We start from the raw sequence: 6,953 nt of genomic DNA on the forward strand, positions 1-6,953 counted from the left end.
CCAAGTCCTTGCCCCGCCTGTGTGCCCCTGACCTGGCCCCAGCCCTCCCCTGAATCCCTGCCCTGCCTGCGTGCCCCTGGCCCTCCCCCAAGTCCCTGCCCTGCCTTTTAGGCCTATGGCCTGATCCCTGTCCCTCTCCCATGTCCCTGCCCCATCTCTAGCTCCATGGCCTGGCCCCTGCCCTTCCCCCATGTCTTTGCCCCATCTCTTAGGCCCCTGGCCCTCCCTCACGTCCCTGTCCCATCTTCAGGCCCGTAGCCTCTTCTCTGGGTCTTTGTCCTGACCCCCATGTCCCCCAGCCCTAAGTGTGCCCTCTTGGTCCTTCCTTGGGACTCTTGACCTGTCCCTGGTCCCTCCCCAGGGTCTCTCTTCTGCTTCCGGCCACCCAGCCTGCTGCCAGACCTCTCCTAGGATGGCCCCTATGCCCCTGGGATCCCCAGGCTGTCCCCAGGCCTCTCCCAGGGTCCGTGTGCCATCTCCTATGTCTTGTGGAGCCCAAGCCTGCCCCGCACCTCCCTGCAGGACCTCAGCCTGCCTCTCCATGCTCCCAGGGAAATGCCCCTTTTCCTGCCTCTTGGATGCATCCTGCTGGGGCTCTGGTTGCCCCAATCTCCCTATAACAGCCAATCCTTCAATCTCCTGCCAAGAGCCAGGATTCCTACGTTCAATTTCCCTCGCACCACCCTCCATCAGATTTACTCTTTTCTCTTTTTCCCTTCTGCTCCCAAGAGCTCCCTCCCTCRTCCCAGCCTCCCTCCTTCTCCTCCTGAAGCCCTTCCCTGGACCTTTCTTGCCCCAGCTCTGCCCCAGGCGGTACCCTGCGAACTCACGTGGTGGGCCCCGTTGTGTTAGTAGCTGGCCTTTGCGTGACCGCGAGTACACGGCGCTCGCGCGCGGTGCTTTCCAGTGCCCCGCGTTGGCCTGCGTTTGTGGGGTTAAAGAAGGGCTTGAGCTTCCCACACGAGGGCGCGCAGTAGCTGGTGGAGCTGTCCCAGCTCCAAGCCCTCTCCGGAGCCAGGTGTTTGGGGGCCCCCCCTTCCCACTGCCGGCTGGGGCAGGGGCTCCTCCCAGCCTCAGGTCCGCAGCCGCAGCGGGCAGCCGTGGTCGCTGCTGGTGGCCGTGCGGGTCGGAGGTGCCGTGGGGCTTGCCGAGCACCGTGGTCCTGGCGTGCCGCTGCCTCCTGGGAGGCTGCCTGAGAGGCTGGCTGGGCGCTTGGACGCGTAGGGGTGCTGGAGCGGCGTTTATAACGGTTAACGGTCTCTCCGTCCCACAGGCGCTGCCAGGTCTGCTTTGAGCCGCAGCAGGACGCGTGCGCGGGGACCCGGAGGCTCGTACCTGTAGGGCCGGAGCCGTGTCCAAGGCGGCCGCGGGTATGAAACTAATAACGCTAGGTAACTGGTCCTGCTGGGGAGGCTGGGCGGAAGGGGAGCTTAGCAACTTGTTTTTCTCGTAACGGGCAGCCAGCCCAGAGCGACTTACTCTCAGGTTGGGGCCTTGAGGGAGGCCGGGGGATCTGGTTGTGAGAAACTCGATTTGCGCTCGCGTCGAGGTCCTTGAGCAGGTCCCTCCTCCTGGGCTCGGTGGCTGTTAAACTGCGCGGAAGCCCTTGACGAGGGGCCCCGGCCCGCGCCGCCCGCCTGGGCGCCTCCGCGCCGCCTGCGGAGCCGGGTCTGGCACCTGAGCCGTGGCACGCGCGAGGCCGGGGGGCTGAGAGGGGGAGGCCGGGAGGGGGCCCGCAGTCCCTCTTCCGCGGTCGCCGTCCTTGAGCGCGTGGCCGCCGTGGCCTCCCCTCCTCTTCTCCGTCCCAGGTTTGCACRCCTGGCGTTTAGAGCCCTCCTGGAACCCCCCGCCGTAGGTGCGGCCTGGGCAGCCGCGATGTTTCGGGGCTCGGCAGCGCGGCCGCTCCGGGTACGCAAACTTCTGACCTCTGCCGGGGCCGCTCTGCGGGCCAAGCCACGTGTGTGCGACTGGCGCTTGGACCACAGGCAGGGTGGCTCGGGGGACTTCCAGGCCTGCCTTGGCCTGGGCTCGGGGTCTAAGCCCCTGGGGACGCACTGGGCTCTGCCTCCCTGTGCCCCTGGGGTGAGCGCTGGCTACTGGCCCCTTCCTCCCGGGGGAGGAGGAGGAGGAGGAGGAGGGCCAGATCGTGCGCGAGCGTCCGTTCCAGCTCTTGAACGGCAGCCGGGCTCCTCCGGAGCAGGCGTCCCCAGGAGGGGCTCTGGCCTCGGGGCTCGGCGTTTTATGGGGCTGCGGATAGGACGCAGCTGGCTGCAGTCGTGACAAACACACCTCGGCGGTGGCCAAAGCCGCGTGCGCCCCTGCCTCTTCCGYGACCGCCGCGGTGCAGCGCTGGCTAGGCCCCAGGGAGCAGGCTGGATACGGGCTGGCGGCCGGAGCCTGGCGGCCCTCTGCGAGGCCGGGGAGGCTCCAGAGCCCCTGGGCTCAGCCTGCGCCTCTTAAACAGGGCCAGGCCTCTCCCAGCACGTCCCCCGGGGTCGCGGGGACCCTCGCTCCTCCTGCGGGAGGTGGGCACGGTGCTGCTCCGAGGCTCGGCTCTTGCCCCTCGGCTAGCGACCCTGGGGACCGTCTCCCGGCGCCGACGGCTTCCCGCTCCCCCGAGAGCCCCGCTTCCTTCCTGGAGCGGCAGCCGGAGCACATGGCGCCGTGCCCTCGCCCAGTGGCGCGGCGAGACGGACGGCCACAGCTGGGCTCCGGCTTCGCTGCCCGCCGTGCCCGGCAGGGGGGGACAGGCGCCCACCGCCACCGCCGCCGCCGCGCCGGGCCACCGCCGAGCCGAGTGTCTGCTCGGTGCTCGGCGAAATCCCTTGGCTGAGGCCCAGCGGAGTCGCGGGGGATCCCCTCGGAGACGGGAGGGGATGGTGCCCTGGCTGCCCAGCCTCAGGCTTCCGAGGGGCTCCAGGCGACTTGGGGGGGGGGGAGGGGGGCAACGGGGTGAAAACGCTCCCCTGCGCGGGGCTCTCGGGGTCTGCCAGCCTGGGCAGCGCTGCTGCCCCCAGCTCCGGGAGCGTTGAGCTCCCTCCTGCCTGCAAGGGGCTGCGGGGCAGCAGCGCTGGGGATGYCGGCGCCGCTCGGGGCGGGAGGACGGCACAGGACGGGGAAGTGGGGGCCGTGGCGAGGCCGGGCCCGGGCAGGCAGTGAGCAGCCCGCTGCAAAGGTCAGCAGTGGGAGGCCGGGCTGGCGGCGGCGGCGCCGGCGGAGGGCGAGCGGACGACTCACTCACGCGGCCCCGGCTGCGCCGAAGGTGAGGTCAGCCGCCCACGGCGCTTCCCGTGACGCGGCCCCGGAGCGGGCTGAGGCAAGAGGGCTTTCTCGGCCGCGAGGGCCCGGCAGCCTGCCGGCACCGGCTGGCCCGGCGGAGCCCCTCGCCCGAGGGGGTCCGCTCCCCCGCCGGTACGTGGGGACAAGCGGAGGCCCTGGCGTGCCTGGCTGYGGCTCAGCGCTGCCAAAACTGGCTCGGGGCTCTCTGCCCGCCTGACCTGCCCCTGCTTTGTGCCGTGGCCCCAGGACGTGCCGCTCCTGTTGGGGGGAGCGCAGCCGCCCGGGGGCACGGCGGGGGCTCTGCCTTGGCGCCGCTGCCTGGCGGGGGCTTGCGTGGTGCTCTCCAGATGGGGAGAGGGGTGTTGGATTGCCAGGGAAGCCGGGAGGCAGCCGGGGAGGACGGTACAAGCTGCGTGGCGGCGGCGGKGGGGCCTCACGCTCACGTTGCCGCCGTCGCTGGGCTGTCGGTTGTTTGCGGGGTCTGACACGGTGTTGGGGGGCTCAGCTGTGCCTGCTGGCCGCGGCTCCCTGACCCCTTTCCCACCTGCCCCGGCAGCGAGGGCACAGCGAGGGTTTCGAATGCGATGCCCTCTCTGCGGTCTGGCAGAAGGAGGGATCCTGGCCTCTGTCCCGCTGCCACCAGCGCTGTCCCCGAGCCCCTTATCCTGGGGGAGGGCAGGGCCACCTGCACCCCCTGCCCAAACAACCCCTTTTATTGAGTCCGCCCTGTCCCAGGTGGTGCCAAATGGGCCGGACTGGCGCTTTCTTAGCAGGCAGGGACCCCGGGCAGCCCTGGCCCCGGGCTGGCTGCTGCCACTCCTGCAGCTCCGGCTACGCCGCGGCGGGCTCTGGCCGCCAGGAGCCCCCGGGGACTCGAATGTGTCTTTTCCCAACTGCTCGAAACTACTGGGGGGGGGGTTGCTTGCTCGGAGGGGAAACCAGATACCCTGCACCGCGCCGGGGGGAGAGCAGAGCRGAGCGGAGCGGAGAGGCCGGCCCCACGCTGCACGGGCAGGGGGTCGCGGGCAGGCGTGGAGGTGGAGACCCCTTCCACCGCGCGGCCAGCGCCGTCGGGGAGCCSAGGTGGCCTGTCCTCGGGCGAGGCGGTCTGCGTCTCGGGGCTAGGCGGCACCCCTGCAAGGGCCGCCGTACCGCCCTCCCCGGAGCTTTCGCCACAAGTGCTGGGGCAGCTCAGTCCTGCAGCGGTGAGGTGTGCGTGTGTGTGKGGGGGGGTCCATCTGCTGCTTGGCCTCTCTCCTCGTTGTGGCTGCTGGCACCCCCAAAACGAGCGCCGCGGAGGTTTTTCATCTCCGGCGGCTCGCTGCACGCGTTTGCAGGGCTCCCGCGGCGGCGTACTGCGTCGCGTCCTTCCCGGCAGCGTAAGGAAGCAAGCGAGCGGCGGCATCGCTTGGGCTGCACCGAGGCACCCGCCGCCCGGGTCGCGCTCTCGGGGCGCGCGGCGCCRCGGTACGGGGAGGAAAATTCCCCATCTTAACCAGGCTGCGACCTGCAGGCGGATCCGGAGCAGCCCTGGGACGGGATAACACGCGCGAATGTGCAAGACTTACRTGCTTAATCGCGTGTTTGACAAGAAACCCACTCCTTCAAACCAATAAATTATCCCGGTACCTTTGCAGAACTGCCTGTGTGTCAGTGCCGGGCTTGCAGCCACAGTTGCGCCTGCGGGGGGGAATGGAGGCTCCCTTAAACCTAGTTTTGGTGGGTTTGGTATGGAGGCGATATCCGCAYGGATGCAGGGAGAGGCTGGTCTTGCACTGAATAGGGCACTCACTGCTCCGGACCCCGGAGAAAGCTGAAAGGACTCGATTTCTGCCAGTTTAAAAATAAAAAAAAAAAAAGAAGAAGGAGTTCGGGGTTTTCAGACCTGCTCTGGGCGGGGGGCTGGAGTGGAGACGAACCCGCCTTTTACCTCCCGGCCCTTCCAGGCGCTCTTAAACCGCTGAGCGACGGCGGCCAGCGAGCGAGCGCCTTTGTTTTAAACAAAGCTTTTCGGGGAAGCTCGCAAAAGTGAGGACGTTTCCCCCCCGGCCGCAGAAGGAGCCGCTCTGGCTTCCCCTTCCCGCGGCGTGGAAACGCCGCTCGCCGCGCTCGGCGGCACCCGCTTACGAACGCGGGTCACAAAGGGGAAGGATTTGGGACGGGCTGACTGCGTTTCCCCGGGCGGCAGATCAAACCCACCCTCCCTGCCCTTGCTGTGGAAAATGCAAATATTTAGCAGCGCGAATAAACAGAGTTTTACGCCGCGCTYGGCTCTTCAGGTTTGCCATCGCTCCCCCTTACCCGCTCAAATAATTCCGGCCACTTTATTTGAAATGCAAAGTTTATTTCCAGAGCTCTCGCAGGCACCGGAGCAGAGTTTGTCCTAATCAGGGGAGGTTAATTGAAAACAAACCGCCTTTTAGCTCTCGCGCTGTACAAAAATAAACGCTGGAGCTCGTGGGGCTTTGAGGCGACGGTCCCGGGCGGGGGGGCGCAGCGCCGAGGCTCACGCGCYGGGCTCCCTCCCCGTCTCCGCGCGTCCGAAGCGGCTGGCGAGAGCCGTAGCGGGGAGGGAAGGCTGGGGCGCCGGGGGGGGCGCGGGGGCCGCCCCCTTAGCAGCGCCCGGCGGGGACGCAGCGATGCCCCCGCCGCCGTGCCCCGAGCCCACCAGGCTCTAACAGCCCGGAAATGCTCCCGGGGGCCGCTCCCCGGCGTTCCCTGCCGGACGCGGGCTCGGGATGAGGGGGGCAGCGTGTGTGCCTTTGGCAAGTTTTTCACCTGCTTTAGGAGGGAAACCTCCCTTTCGTTTCGGCGCCTGGACTCGGATAACCTTGCCGTAACGCGAGCTTTCAGCCGTGCGCGGGCAGAAAGGTTTCTTCCCCCGGATCCCGCCGAGCGGATGGGAGCCCCGGGGTCGAGGCTGACCCGGCGGCGGCGGGAGCTGGGTGCTGAGTCACGGCGCGCCGCTGAAAGGGGGCTCTGATGCCTGCTGCTGGCAGTGAATCACGCCGGAGCCCCCCACGCGCCCAAGGCGAGAATGAATGAAAAAGGCTGAAAAGCCCCAAAGTCGTGAACTTTAGCGGGAAGGGGGCAGGGAGCGGGACCCGGCGCCCCCGACGGCGCTGGGCTCGGCGTGCCGCGAGGCTGCACTCACCCCTCCGTCCCCGGTGGCCGTCGCTGGGCGAAAGGCTCGGCGGGCTTAGTCACCTGCCGGGAGCCACCGGCGGCTCCCGGCGGCTTCCTCTGCCCCCCGCTCCGGAGGCAGGGACGGCAGCGAGCCGAGCCGCCTTCCCGCCGGGGTGGCAGCCCCGGGGACGCGGGGCTGAGCCGCCCGCCGCGCTTCCCAGCCCAGCCGCTGGCATCTGGGCTGGGGCAAGGGCTGCCTCGGAGCCGGGGTGGGCTCGTTTTCCCCCTCTGGGAAAACCCTTTTCTTTCCAGTCTGAAATGGGAAGAAGGCAGAAAGGGGGGAGGGGGCTGGACGTGCCAGAGGAGAGGCTAACACAGCCTCCGTCTGCCTGTCTGTCCGTCCCGCCACCCTCCTGCCTGCCTCCTCGCACCAACTCTGTCCTGCCTCCCCTCCTCTTGCTCCCCGTCTGTCTTTGCCTGCGTGTTTCCATCCCTCCGTCTGCCTCTCTCCGCCTCTCCCCCCTTCCACCTCTGCCCCAGCCCCCCCT

The sequence above is a fragment of the Apteryx rowi genome, unplaced genomic scaffold (genome assembly GCF_003343035.1).
Source record: "Apteryx rowi isolate R43461 unplaced genomic scaffold, aptRow1 scaffold_1046, whole genome shotgun sequence".
NCBI classification, from domain to species: domain Eukaryota; kingdom Metazoa; phylum Chordata; class Aves; order Apterygiformes; family Apterygidae; genus Apteryx; species Apteryx rowi.